Source organism: Pteropus medius, unplaced genomic scaffold (genome assembly GCF_902729225.1).
Source record: "Pteropus medius unplaced genomic scaffold, Ma_sr-lr_union100, whole genome shotgun sequence".
In the NCBI taxonomy this organism is placed as follows: Eukaryota; Metazoa; Chordata; class Mammalia; order Chiroptera; family Pteropodidae; genus Pteropus; species Pteropus medius.
This window is the reverse complement of record NW_024341287.1, coordinates 31,567-44,062: the sequence shown is the minus strand read 5'-3', so window position 1 is coordinate 44,062 and position 12,496 is coordinate 31,567. Positions and strand designations below refer to the sequence as shown.

Genomic DNA, 12,496 nt, shown 5'->3' with positions numbered 1-12,496 from the left:
GAGGTTCTTACTTGGACTTCCAGACCCGGCAACCCACGTCCCTCACTGCGATCTGTTTGACACATGTCCTGGACCATGACTGTGAGGACGTGTTTCTGATTTGTATAAATAGCACCAAGCCATAAATCTCATTCCGTTTCTGTCTTTCACTCAACAAAATGCTTTTAAGACCTAATCTGGTTGCTAAATACCCCACTTTTTTCTGCTGTATATCACTAAAACATATGCATCTACGACATTATATGAGCTTTACACGGTGACAACTACCTAAGTCAGCCTGGACTTCCCGAAGCCGTGTGGAACGTCCTGGATGTCTCACCTTGCACACTTCTCTAAGAATTTTTTAGGATCGATGCCTACAACAGATATTGTTGGGCCATCAGATTGGCAAACTCCTCGATGGCATTTAGCGAAAACCTAAAATCTGGCTAAAATGTTCAGAATGGCAAGCTAGGTGTCGCCTACTGCCACCAGGGCAGGAAAGCTCCCGTATTCTCAACCGGGTACGTTTCAGTTCTGTACAATTTTCAATACTGATGCAAATGTGTTCAAATTATCTCTGTTGCTTTAATGTGCAACTCTGATCATTAATAGTTACTTAAGCCTTAAGAGGGCTCACTCTTTTGTGTACTTCCTGTTTCTCTACTTTTCCTGTTTTTTTTTTCTTTCTCTTTTTTTTTTTTCCTATAGGGTTTCTGGTAGGGTTTTTATTTCCTGTCAATTGGCAGGAGTCTCAATCATACTGTAAATTATGAGATGGAATTTTAATATATCTTTTAGACCTAGTTTAACCGCTGTTCAAAAATTAGTATGGTAATTGGTGGTACATTGAGTTAGATATTCATTGGAGAGAGAGTGGTCTTCTAGATCATAGCTCGGGGTCCCACAGAAGGGGAACCTATGACGAAAGCCGTGTGCAGTGAGCTGTTGGAGGACGTGAGCCCAGAAAGGAGAAGCAAGGAACGGGGAGGGGAGACGGAAGGCAGAGGCATCAGTCGCCCCGGGATTCCATTGTATGGCGCACGGCCCCGCCTGCAAATTAAGCATCGCCACCGGATGCTCCGACGCCCGATTTCCTTCAGGCCCCGAATAGCATGAAGCGAAGGGAAGCAGAAGAAGGATTTATGCCGTTACGAATAGTTCAGGCTTCCTTCTTGTGGATGAAAAGCACGTTTGTGTGTCAGCGCCACGAGATGCGGATGTCTCCGTGGTAAGGGGACCGTGACAAACACGAAAAGGGAGCCACGCAGCCGAGTCCGGCTCCCAGCGGCGTGACGTGGCGCTTCAGCGTGTGGCTCTCTGCAGGACCGTCACGCGGGGGTTCACCGCCCGGGAGGGCTCGCACGCGCACACGAAGGGGGCCCCAGGCGCGAGGTGTGGGGGGCCTGGCTCCACAGAGGCAGCGTCTCTGAGTGACGGCGTGAGCTTCCCGTGAGCAGGTGCGCGGACGCTCCGTCCTGCCCGTCCTGCCGTCCGTCCCGATCCTGGCCGCTCCCGGCTCCCCCATCATCGCTCCAACTGGCCGTGGACTCCACTGGGGACTGTTCCATCTCCTTCTCATTTTTCCCTTTTTTAAAATTAAATTTGCGTTTTAGTTATAATTGGCATAAAAGATTAAATTAATTTCAGGTGTACAGCATCGTGGTTAGACGTTTATGTAATTTACAAAGTGACCCCCCTATAACTCTAGTCCCCACCTGGCACCCCACGTGCTTATTCCAATGTTCCTGACGAGTCTCCCTGTGCCGAGCTTCAGGTCCCCGTGGCGATGTTGTGACGGCCACTTTGTCCTTCACCCTTCCCCTTTCTTGCCCGGCCTCCCACCTGGCGCCCATCAGGTCATTCCCTGTATCTGCGAGTCTGTTTCTGTTTTGTCTGTTCATTTATTTCATTCCTCAGATCCCGCATGTGAGTCACTCCATTTTTTTTCCATAGAAGGAAAGCGGGCGACAGACGATGGGGAGAGACGCTCTCGTGCCGGCTTCTCTCCTTCCCAAAGTCTCAGCAGAGATTCGGGCGTCCTGAGTCCTGAGGTCGCATACGTTGTTATTTGTCGCAGCGTCTCATCCGCAAAGCGACGTCACGCACGCGCTCCCTCCTCCGTGTCCCAGGTGCCGGCGCTGACCACACGGCCGCCGGGTTCGCGCCTGCCGTGCCGGGGACAAACAACTCTGCTGAAAGCTCGTACGCGCCTCTCACGTCGGCCACACTCGGATTAAATTCAGACTTTTGCTTTCTAGGCCCTCGTTTTACAAAAATAAAATGTCACGGGAAATGGAAAGCCGCTGGATTTATTCATCTGAAATGCTTTCTTTTGCCCGGAGAAATGAACCCCACCTGTATAAATATTCGATGCTCAGGAAATAACCGTTTACTTGTTATTGTAAAGCCTTACGAACAGGAGGAAGTGAACCTCGTGTTTATTTTTCTACAAGAACCAATAGTCGAATCCACGGCAACAGGCGAGCGTCTAAATGAACGGAACTGTAACAAAACTGCCACTCCAATGGCACAGATGTGCCGTCGCGCAGTGACCGGACGCGGTGCCGAAATCATTCGGGGTTTGTCGTGCGCGCTGCTGTGTACTTGCAGAGAAGGGGCTCGGGGGAGGGCCAGCCCCGACACAAACTCAAGCTCAAAATGTTTTTCTCTCCAACACCGACAGCCTCGCTGACCGCGGGGTCAAAGCCACGCAGAGAGGAGAGCCGTCCGGGCCCCCGGGTGACTGGCTGACCGTGTGCCGCCTCGAGCTGCTCTAAAGGACGGTGTCCTTTCTCGACCAGGCCCCTCTGTTTAATGGACGAGAGCTCGTCCTCCTATTTGTTAAGATTTGGTTTCTTTAACTCGACTCTATTGAAACTTTCTTTTGAGTGAAAGCAGATGGGATCACTAGATGATCACTCGCCCCGCACTCACAATCTGAGACCGGGCTGCGTGTAGACAGCTGCCAGCTTAGCAAACCGAGACACGGGATGCTGATGTAATATGTCCCAAATATGACACGGGATACACTTATATTTATCAACAGTGTAACATGCCCCAAGTATTACACGGGACATACTTACACCTATCACCAGTATTACATGGGCTATACTTATACTTTAAAGGACACTTATTCGTTATTTCTCCAAAAGTCAGACTTAATCGGGTGTCCTGTATTTTATCTGGCACCCATACGTTTATGAGCTGAAACTGCGTTTGTCTGTAGAAGTAGCAGATGGTCCCATAATCATTTCACTTCGGTAAACTCGGGGAGAAATCGAATCGTCGTCCTCATGAAGATCCTTTTGAAAGGGGCACATCGCGGTCTAAGCTCCTGCTTCACTGTCCCACACGGGGCATGTGCTGCGGGGCTGTCGGCCGCCTCCAGCGCTCCTGCCGCTCACATGTACCTGACCGTATGACCGTGACCTCGTGGCATGTGACCTTCGGACAGTTACATCCTCTGTGACAGCGCCCAGCCAAAGAGAAGGCGCAACGATGAATCATCTGCTCCAGGTGTGTGCACCGATGTCCCTTCTTGCTCTCCCGAGACTCCGCCCACCTCGAGGACGGCCACCCCGTCCTATTCCGCTAGCCACAGTCTGCACGGTCACCAAGCGCGTCTGGGCAGGAACGGGCTCTGAGCCCCACTGTATTCAACTCCGGAAGGCAAAGTGACATGGGACGCAGAGCAGAGCTCAGAAAAGGCATCCTCGCCCCATCCTGTATTGCAAGTGGGCAGGCCGGGTCTATCCCCGATGGTTGGATAAAGCGCTCTGCCCGCCTCTCATGGGCGGGGAGGTAACTCCATGGGTGCCAGCCAGTCTGGGAGACAGTCGGGGATGCAGCCAGCTGGTCGACCTGAGCTGGAAACCAGCCTGTCTGGGGCGCATGCCTGAGGGGTTCCTGGGGAGGCGTGGGATGGAGGAATTTAAAACAGCGAACTCGGAGTGACCTCCTCCCGTGCACACCGGGGAGGGGTACGGAGGCCTGAGGCCAGCTTGGTGCGAGGCAGGAGGACACAGCATGACATCGGTTCCCGTGAATTCTCTTTTGGTGTCTGAAGAGAAATTACTTTAAATTGACCGCTGGGGTCCATGAAGAAAGGACTCAATAGATATTTCTAATAAGGTTTCACCAAAAATGGTGACCGTCGCTCTTGGCATTAGAAGGTCAAGCTTTCTGGCATTGTACCCTGTGAGAGATAGAAGATTCGTGATCATATAGGAGACACGGGGCTTGTGTGTTCGGCTGGATAGTCTTATGTAACAATATGTGTGGCCGTGTATGTGTGTGTGTGTGTGTGTGTGTGTGTGTGTATCCTTTGCACAATCACTAATAGAAGAATCATGATTCCTGCTCTGATGGGTCCCCAGAGCACTACAAAAACCAACACTAAACAGACATTATAAATAATTACAGGATCTGCAGATGATGTTGAAATTATTTATTTACATCATGTCATCCCAGAAGTGTGGGCGTTCCTTCCATGGGCTCATTCTTGGCCGCAGCTAACACTTTTTTAAAAACTACAAAGACCTCAGCCCTGTGAACAGACTCCAGATCGGGTCTGTTCCCTTTAAAATTCTGGTTCTGGTCTCTGTGTTTCGACTTCGGCCTTTAGTCTTCTGTCTTACCCGCTGCTGATCACACCCATGAAGGGGGAAGAAGAGATTTTTGGCGAGGGGTGCGCTCCAGCTCATCGGAGATGATGAATGGCATTGCAGGATGTTTTCTAGCGCTTGGAGTTCCTTTAGGCTGCTAAATACTGTTCTGAAGTTGCCTTAATTGTGTAGGAATTGTTTGTTCAAGTATTCCATTAGACTTGGCTTTAAAAAAAAAAAGCTTTATTAGCCCCTTCCCCCAACCCCTCAATTACACGATGATGTACTTGCGTGTGAGTCAGACTTCACGTTACTGTATTTTGGCACATGAGCCCTGAGTCCCCCTGACTCGGAATGACTGTGACACTCAGAAGACACTGGAGCCCGACGCCGTGTCCATTTCTGACCCCAACGTCTGTCGTGTGGTCCACACAGTATCACAAGAAGAGCACATCTTTTAGACATCTGAGCGAGGGCTTGCCGTGGAATCGCTGTGTCTTTTAGAAATAAGAGCAGCCTGCAACGTCCAGGACATTCTGAAATAAATTAAAACACGTGGACTTTGACGGATGCCAGAGGAACCACATTGCAAACCCAAAATAGGCCCTAGAAATGATCTGACAGAATTTACATCAGAGAGCCCTTTAAAAAAAAAAAAAGAAAGAAAGAAATCATGAAATCATATAATAATAATTATTCTTCTTCTCCCTTTAGGGAGCCAAAATAGAAGTGTCATCATTCCTGAGAACCTGTAATTATCTGGTTACACAGCAAACTGTTGCAAAACTTACCGGGAATCCATAATTATTTGGATTGAATTTTGGAATAATAGTAATTTTCCAATTATTCCGATTTAAGTGGCGTCCTGTACCTATTTCTAAGAATTGCAACTTATCCTTTTTCCTCCAATTCTTCCCTTTCGTGTACATGATTAGAATGCCTAACACATGTGTGTGCATGCCCCAGTGTGAATGACATGGCTTCCAAAAGGAGGTATTCCATCTCATTTGGTGTCACCCAACAAAAAGGTCGCAAAAGAGGATTCATATGATATTTACGGAATGCGTCAGGCAAGGCCACAAACGGGAAGGAAACGTGGTCTCTCCCCGAGTCCGAGACGAACACCCGCTCAAGCGGGCTGGAAGCAGGCTGGTGTGACCATGCCGGGGACGTGCAGGACGTGACATGCCGTTTTGGGGTGAGGAGAGACTGAATCGGGCACTTCTCCCTAGACTGGCGTCTGTGCAGATGGGGACACACCGTGCAGGGGTCTATGAGTCGGGGGTCTCGGCAAGAGGAAAGCACGTGCTCAAAACACGGAGACGTCAAAGGGTCACCTCGGTGGACACGGCCTCTTAAATTCTGGCTTTTGACACATATCCTGGGGGGGTTGTCAAACCTCAAGCCGTAGAGGAAGAAAAGGAAATAAATCAAGTTTTGCTTTGCCGCCTGCCTCCGTGTCCCGTGTGTGTGTCCGTAGACCTTCTATGTGGATTTGGGTCTATGAGTATGTGCTGAAGAAGGCAGTTTCTGAGGCTTCTCACATTTACCTCCGAAACAGCCACACTCTAGGCATTATTTTCTAGGCTGCTTTTTCTCATATCGCTAAGTCTTAAAAACTTTCCCGTCTACGGCCACGCCACCCTGAACGAGCCTGATCCCATCCGATCTCGGAAGCTAAGCAGAGTCCGGCCTGGTTACTACTTGGATGGGAGACCGCCTAGGAAGACCAGGTGCTGTAGGCATAAAAAATAAAAAAAAAATAAGGGACTGTAAGCTGACAAGGTCCTTGCAATCTGCGAGGTCAACCAAGGGTTGCCTCGCCAAAACAAACAAACAAAACCAAAAGAAAAACAACTTTCCCTTGATTCAAAATAGGGATCTTTCCATTAAAAACATAATGACTAGAGCTCATTCCATGTATTCTATGCACTGTGGTTTATTTTCAAATCCCGCCCTCATTTTATGGTTATTTTTCAAACTACTTTTTCTCTTGTATTTTCTCTTTTTCTCATTGGTTTATTCCTTAGTGCTTTTAGGACAGAAGACTCAAAGCAGCCGAACTGATCCATCATGTCAACGCCCAGAGATTTCTTTGTTGCCCTTTTTTAGATAAGGGAGGTATGCACATGGTGGTAAAACCGAGAAAAGCAATAAATAATGTAAATAATGATGTCACATTTAACAGGAACGGGCAGAAAATAATATACAACAGATAGTAAGCTCGGTTCACGTAAAAATGCACATCGAAGGGAAACAAGTTTACCTAGCAACTGGCAAAAACAAAATTTAAGTCATACACAAGCAAAGATCTGAAGATAAGTCTTTTTGTTTTTTGTTTTTTTAAAGCGCTGATTGAGTGGAAATCAAAGGAATGTTCTCTTTGTCGACATTTCAATAGCACATAGAAGCAGAAAATCTAGAGAAATGTGGAGAGCGAGGCGTTTTTCTATTTCCCGTTCATGCGTTAATGCTCGAAGTTAAGATGCTGGACGCAGACAGATAAAGGACGAGCTGCTGATGGGGGGCGTCCAGCCAATCGGCTTTTTCCTTCCTAGTGGACAGACCCTCCGTGAAGCCTCATAAACTCCCAGATGCCCCAGGAGAGGGGAGGGAGAGAGAGACGTGGAGGGAGCCTTGTCGCTCCGAAGACACTCAACCAACCGAGGACGCTCCCCGCTACGGTTAGCCCCAGAGAGACGCAGAGAGCCGGCTTCTTCCAGCCCCCGAAAGAGGACAGCAAAGGAGAAAGAAGCTCTGTGAGCCTGTCCGCAGGCTGCCGGCATCTCGAAGGCAGCCACGGCGGGGGTGAGCGTGAGCACCGTGGACACTGACGAGAACTTCAAGCCACGGCTTTGTGTCGCGTGAGAGAACGGGTTTGCCAGCAGCCCCCTTCCCCAGACCTCGTCGGCCTGTGTCCCGCAACGTCAGAGTTCTACATGCTCGCAGGGGCTCGTGACAATAGTGGCAGCACGATGTCCTTTACACTTCGCAAGCTACAGAAGGGCTGATGTAGATGCCGATGCCGCACGGATGCCGCAGGATGCCTCTAAGATAAGCCCCAAGCTACCTCAAAACTCTAAAGGGAAACTGGGAGACCCAACAGCCCGCATGTAAATCTAGGAAACAGATGCCTTCCGGGGCCCACTTTCGCTCGGACACAGAGGGGACCGTAGAAATGGTCCTTCACTGCCACCTCCGTGTTCTTCGGAGCCATCGGCAAGGAGGACAGAGACGTGCCTCCATCTGTCTGCAAATTTACTTTCAGATGTTGTAGAAAACAGTGCAGAAGTCCATCTGACGATGTAGAAACGAAATGCAAAGCAGGTGCTCGTAAAAACGGACATGAATACGCTTTTTATTTGGCCCTAATGACCTAAGATAACAAAAATGCTCTGGACAACGGGGTTAGCTGTGAAGGTCAGGAGTGGAAGGAACGGGGCGGAGGGGGGATTTTCAACAATGTCCCCATCACTTTGGCTCCAAAATATGACGTCCCTGGAGGCCAAGCACGGCAAGCGAATGGACATTCACCGTCGGGCTACGCTGAGAAGCTGGCGTCCAGAAAAGCTAGTACGTCGCTCAGATAAAAGACAGTCAACGGTGTGGGAAAAGCCATCCAGTAGACACCCCTACCACGCTCCAGCCATCAATCAATGACAAAGCGTTTAGCATTTTGGATTAAACATTAATACAACCCGAAAACAAACTGGGCGTCACAATGCCGTGATCTAATTTCCATGAGATTCTAAGTGACATCCAAGTGCCAGAAAAACATGCGTTTAATTACGTTACAATGTTGGCAATATGTTACAGATGTGTTATTACAGCCGCAAATTAAATACGTGAAGATAAACATTCAAATTAAATACATAAAGATAAACATTTTAAATAAAATTTTGATTTCTGTTTATGTTTTGAGTATAATTACACATATACATATATATCACAGATTGGAAAAAAATTAAACGAACTGGAAAACATTTTCAATTTAAACGGAGTTACATGGTTCCATTTCTGGCTTTGGCGATGTATTACGGCAGAAAAGAGGCTGCCCTTTGTGCAGGCGGCATGAGCGGTCCACAGGACTCTGTGTTATGTTTGTCACTTCTTATTAAGTCTTAAATTATTTCAAGGGAAAAAAAAAATCCCTAAAAAATCGGGAAGACTATAACTTGAACCTCACTGAACTTCACTCAATAAAAACTGTACAAATGAGAGCAACTTGAAAATAAATGCTCAAAACCTAAACATGTAAAAATCTCAGGAATAAAGAAACGCGGATTGAAAATATTGAAATATCGCTTCTTTAAACCAATCCAGTCACCAAAATTCATAAAACCTGGCAAAGCTCGCTGCAGACAAGGCTACGAGACCCTTTCATTTCTTGTGGAAGGGTATATACATTGACACAGTAGTTCTGGATGGCAATTGGCAATATCTGATCGTAAATTAATTGTGCGAATCTCTTGATCCAGCAATTCCTTTTTAGAAACTGATTTCACACACATTTTTTAACACACACACACACACACACCTACGCTGCAGCACACACACACACACACACACACACGTGTCAGAGAATGATCTGGCCCCAAGTTAACAGTGCCAAGGCTGAGAAAGGCTGTTTGAAGGGCAGACTTTTCATATTAGTCACTTATGCCATTGTATCCACAGCAGGCAGTGCTGATTTGCTTTCTCTGGAAATAATTCCTTTTTAATATTTACCTTGGTCGTGCAGTGTCTGTGGTTTTCCCCGTCGGAAGAGACTGTCACATAAGCAGAACAGGGCTCTTGCCGTAACCAAGAGCCACAGAAAAACCACAGGTAGACCCAGGGACTGAGCTTAACAAGTTGAGATGCTTGGCACACCTACAGGTCAAGATAAAATCAGGTAACCTCAGCCTGTGTCATTAGCCAAGAATATTTATAAATGTGGAAGCAGCTGAGTGAGAACAATGGAAAATGCGTATCTAGATTGTGATCAACTTTAAGACAATTCTAAAGCCTACATAAGTGAGAGCAGAACAGATGTCACTAGGTGTATGAATTTATCCACGATTAAGCAGGTTTTATTTCCATGATTTGTTTAAGACTTATTTTCAGATTTCAAGACACTAGTTACAATGCTAATTGTACGAGTGAAATCTTACAATCCTTAAAACCGTTTTGAGTAACGAACTTATTCGAAATAGTCCTTATTACACTTTGAAGGGATGAACCATGCCCCTCAAAAGAAAAAATAGGTTATCTTTTAAAGTAGGTTATCAGCATCTATTTTGCCTGCGTAGAAAGCATAAATCTACCACTATGTGGGGAGCCTGGAATTATTAGTCATTACTTAAGGAATTTCTTCTTTTTCAAGTACAGAATACAAAGCAGACTTTCAGTGAAGACCGAGCGACAGAAAATAACAGGCAATAATAGTCCAATCAGATCCAGGAGACAAAATAAGAGACTCGGATGGAGACACAGGTAGATTCCGGTCAGAAGGTCAGAGTTTTGCAGGCCTGAGCGGGGCGAGCTGGATGCTGAAGGGACCGAGGCAGACCGTCCCATCGGAAAGAGTTAAGACAGGCCCGCGGTGCTCCAGCGACACCTCATCCCTCTCTAAAAACAGAACACTCAACGGCATCAAAAGCCGCAACGCCTATCCAGACCTTCGACGAGAATTGGACAAGTTCGACGCAGGGGCTGCCCGCCTGTCCCCGGCTGCCAAGAGCTGACGAACATATTCCACCGCCGTAAGAAAAAAAAGGGAAAGCCGTCCAACTGGCATCCATTGTCATCGTAAAAGATCACGGCGACTCACGATGTCTATGGCCATTCTACTAAAAAAAAAAAAAAAAAAGTAATAAGATAGTTGTAAAAACAATAATAAAACAACAAAAAAAAAAGCTGGACCGACTTCTGTTTTCTTTTTTCTTTTTTTTTTTTTTTTAGCGAGGAAATTAAAGTAGAAATTGACAGAGTTGGAGCAAAGCTGCAGGAAAATAGCACCCCTCTCATGGCAGAGGCCATGGATCAACGTCATCTAAAAAGCCATATTTAGCCGGGAGGTGCTGAGTGTCACCGTGAACCCTGGAAATACCAACGAAACCAGTCCAGGTGTGAATTCGCGGACGCCGGAGACGCTTCGTCCCTCTCGAGTCACTCACCGACACACCCGTCTCTGCCTTGATGTGCAAAGGGAAGGGACTCAGAGCAGTCGGTGACGTGTTTGTGACAAGTGCTCGGCCGACGGTCAGCGAGACCCAAGGGTGAGGTCCTGCCTTCAATTTCGTGAGCCGCGGCTACCGTGAAAGGAACATGTGAAACACAACTTCAGTGCTCTCGGTGTTCATAAGGTCGTACTTGAGGATGCTATTTGCACGCTACGAATTTTCTCACGTGCTTCCGGGTGCGGGCACGTGTGCTTATGAGTTCTGGATGCTTCCGACAAAGACGCCCGCTCTATCCCTCTGCGTGGCCGTGGCTGAGGGATTGGAAAACAAGGCTTTCGGGATCTCTGATTAAGCCCCGGCTCTTTTTAAGACGGAGTCCTGACACGTCTTCCATATTAGATCATCGCGGCTGCTTCTCTCAAGAGAAGTGGGGGTGGATGGGGCGTTGGCTTAGAAAGAGCAAAGACCCCAGGGGGAGCAGAGGCAGCCGAACATCTGTGCGGAGAGGAAGGGACGGCCCCAGGGCCCGCAGAGGCCTCCTCCACATTTCGCCCCTGGCCTTCAGGCATCTTGGTCACTTATTCATCCCTTCCAGCAACAATAAGGCCAAGAGGAAGGATGCGTGAGGGCCAAGAGCTCGCTGTAACCTTGGCTGGCTCACATCCCTCTCAATGGGGTGACATCACCGTTTAAACTTTGCCCTTTGTCGACTTTTTTTCTTTTCCTTTTTATGCAAGGCACTGGTTTTAAACGGCCTGAACACGCATTGTGATCTTTAAGAACTGTTTCTGGGCCTGTGGCTCTCGGAGACGTGGACCCCCCCCTCCCCAGGGGACCGTAACAAGCTGACTGTGCAGCAGAAGCGTAGCCAGATGTTTATAACGACATAGGAGCGCTTGGGTGTAGCCTCCCTGATGTTCTCGAGAACTGAAAACATTCGAGATGAAATTTAAGACCCAGACGGTCAGGTCCCTCGCTTCTCTGATTTGAGCCATAGCTCGGTGCGGGGTGCCAGAGGCGGAAGAGAGGGGAAGTGGCTGGCGGGGGTGGGGGGATCACTCAGTGTTCCAGGGGTACAAAGTCTTGATTGTGCGGGATGAATCCAGTGTGGACTCCGGCTGGACGACACCGTGCCAGCAGCTGACAAAACTGTATTGTGCACTTAAATTTTGCTAAAAGGGTAAAATTTCATGCTGCACTTTTTACCACAGTAAAAAATAAAATAAATACAAAAATGATCCGAGCTTGTAGCTTCACAGGTTTGTAAAATGCTCCCTGGCATGTACTTTGGAAGGCAACTTGCCCGTTAAAATAAACAAAACAGACTCTCAAAAGGGTCCATCTACCGGGTTTAAGGAGATGATGCTTTTCTGCCTTAAAGGAAGACATCGAATTCTGTTAATCCGTCCCCTCACTGTGGGTCCGCCTCAGTTTGGCAGTGCTGCCCAGCGTCCAGAAGTGTCTCCGTATTTCTGTTGCTGGAACTTTACGTGGCCGTGGAAACGAGCAGAGCCAGACAGAGCTCAAATCCCAGCCGCGTGATTTATGAGCTGTGAGGCCTTGGCCTCCACCTCGCCGCCTTTAAAGTGGGCAGATATCCTATTTCACAGTATTTTTAAGTATTAAGTGTTAACAGTGTACCCAGAATGGCTGGGTCAAAAAGTAGTTTTATCTTTATTTTATTTTTATTTTTTTTTTATTTTTTTGAGGAACCGCCATACGGTTTTAAATAGCGACTGGACCCAT

General features: G+C 47.6%; 1 pseudogene; it reads left to right on the top strand.

Annotated features, from left to right (window-relative positions):
• Positions 1 to 6,212: 6,212 nt before the first annotated feature.
• LOC120592477 (uncharacterized) lies at positions 6,213 to 6,331 on the top strand (annotated as a pseudogene).
• Positions 6,332 to 12,496: the final 6,165 nt, after the last annotated feature.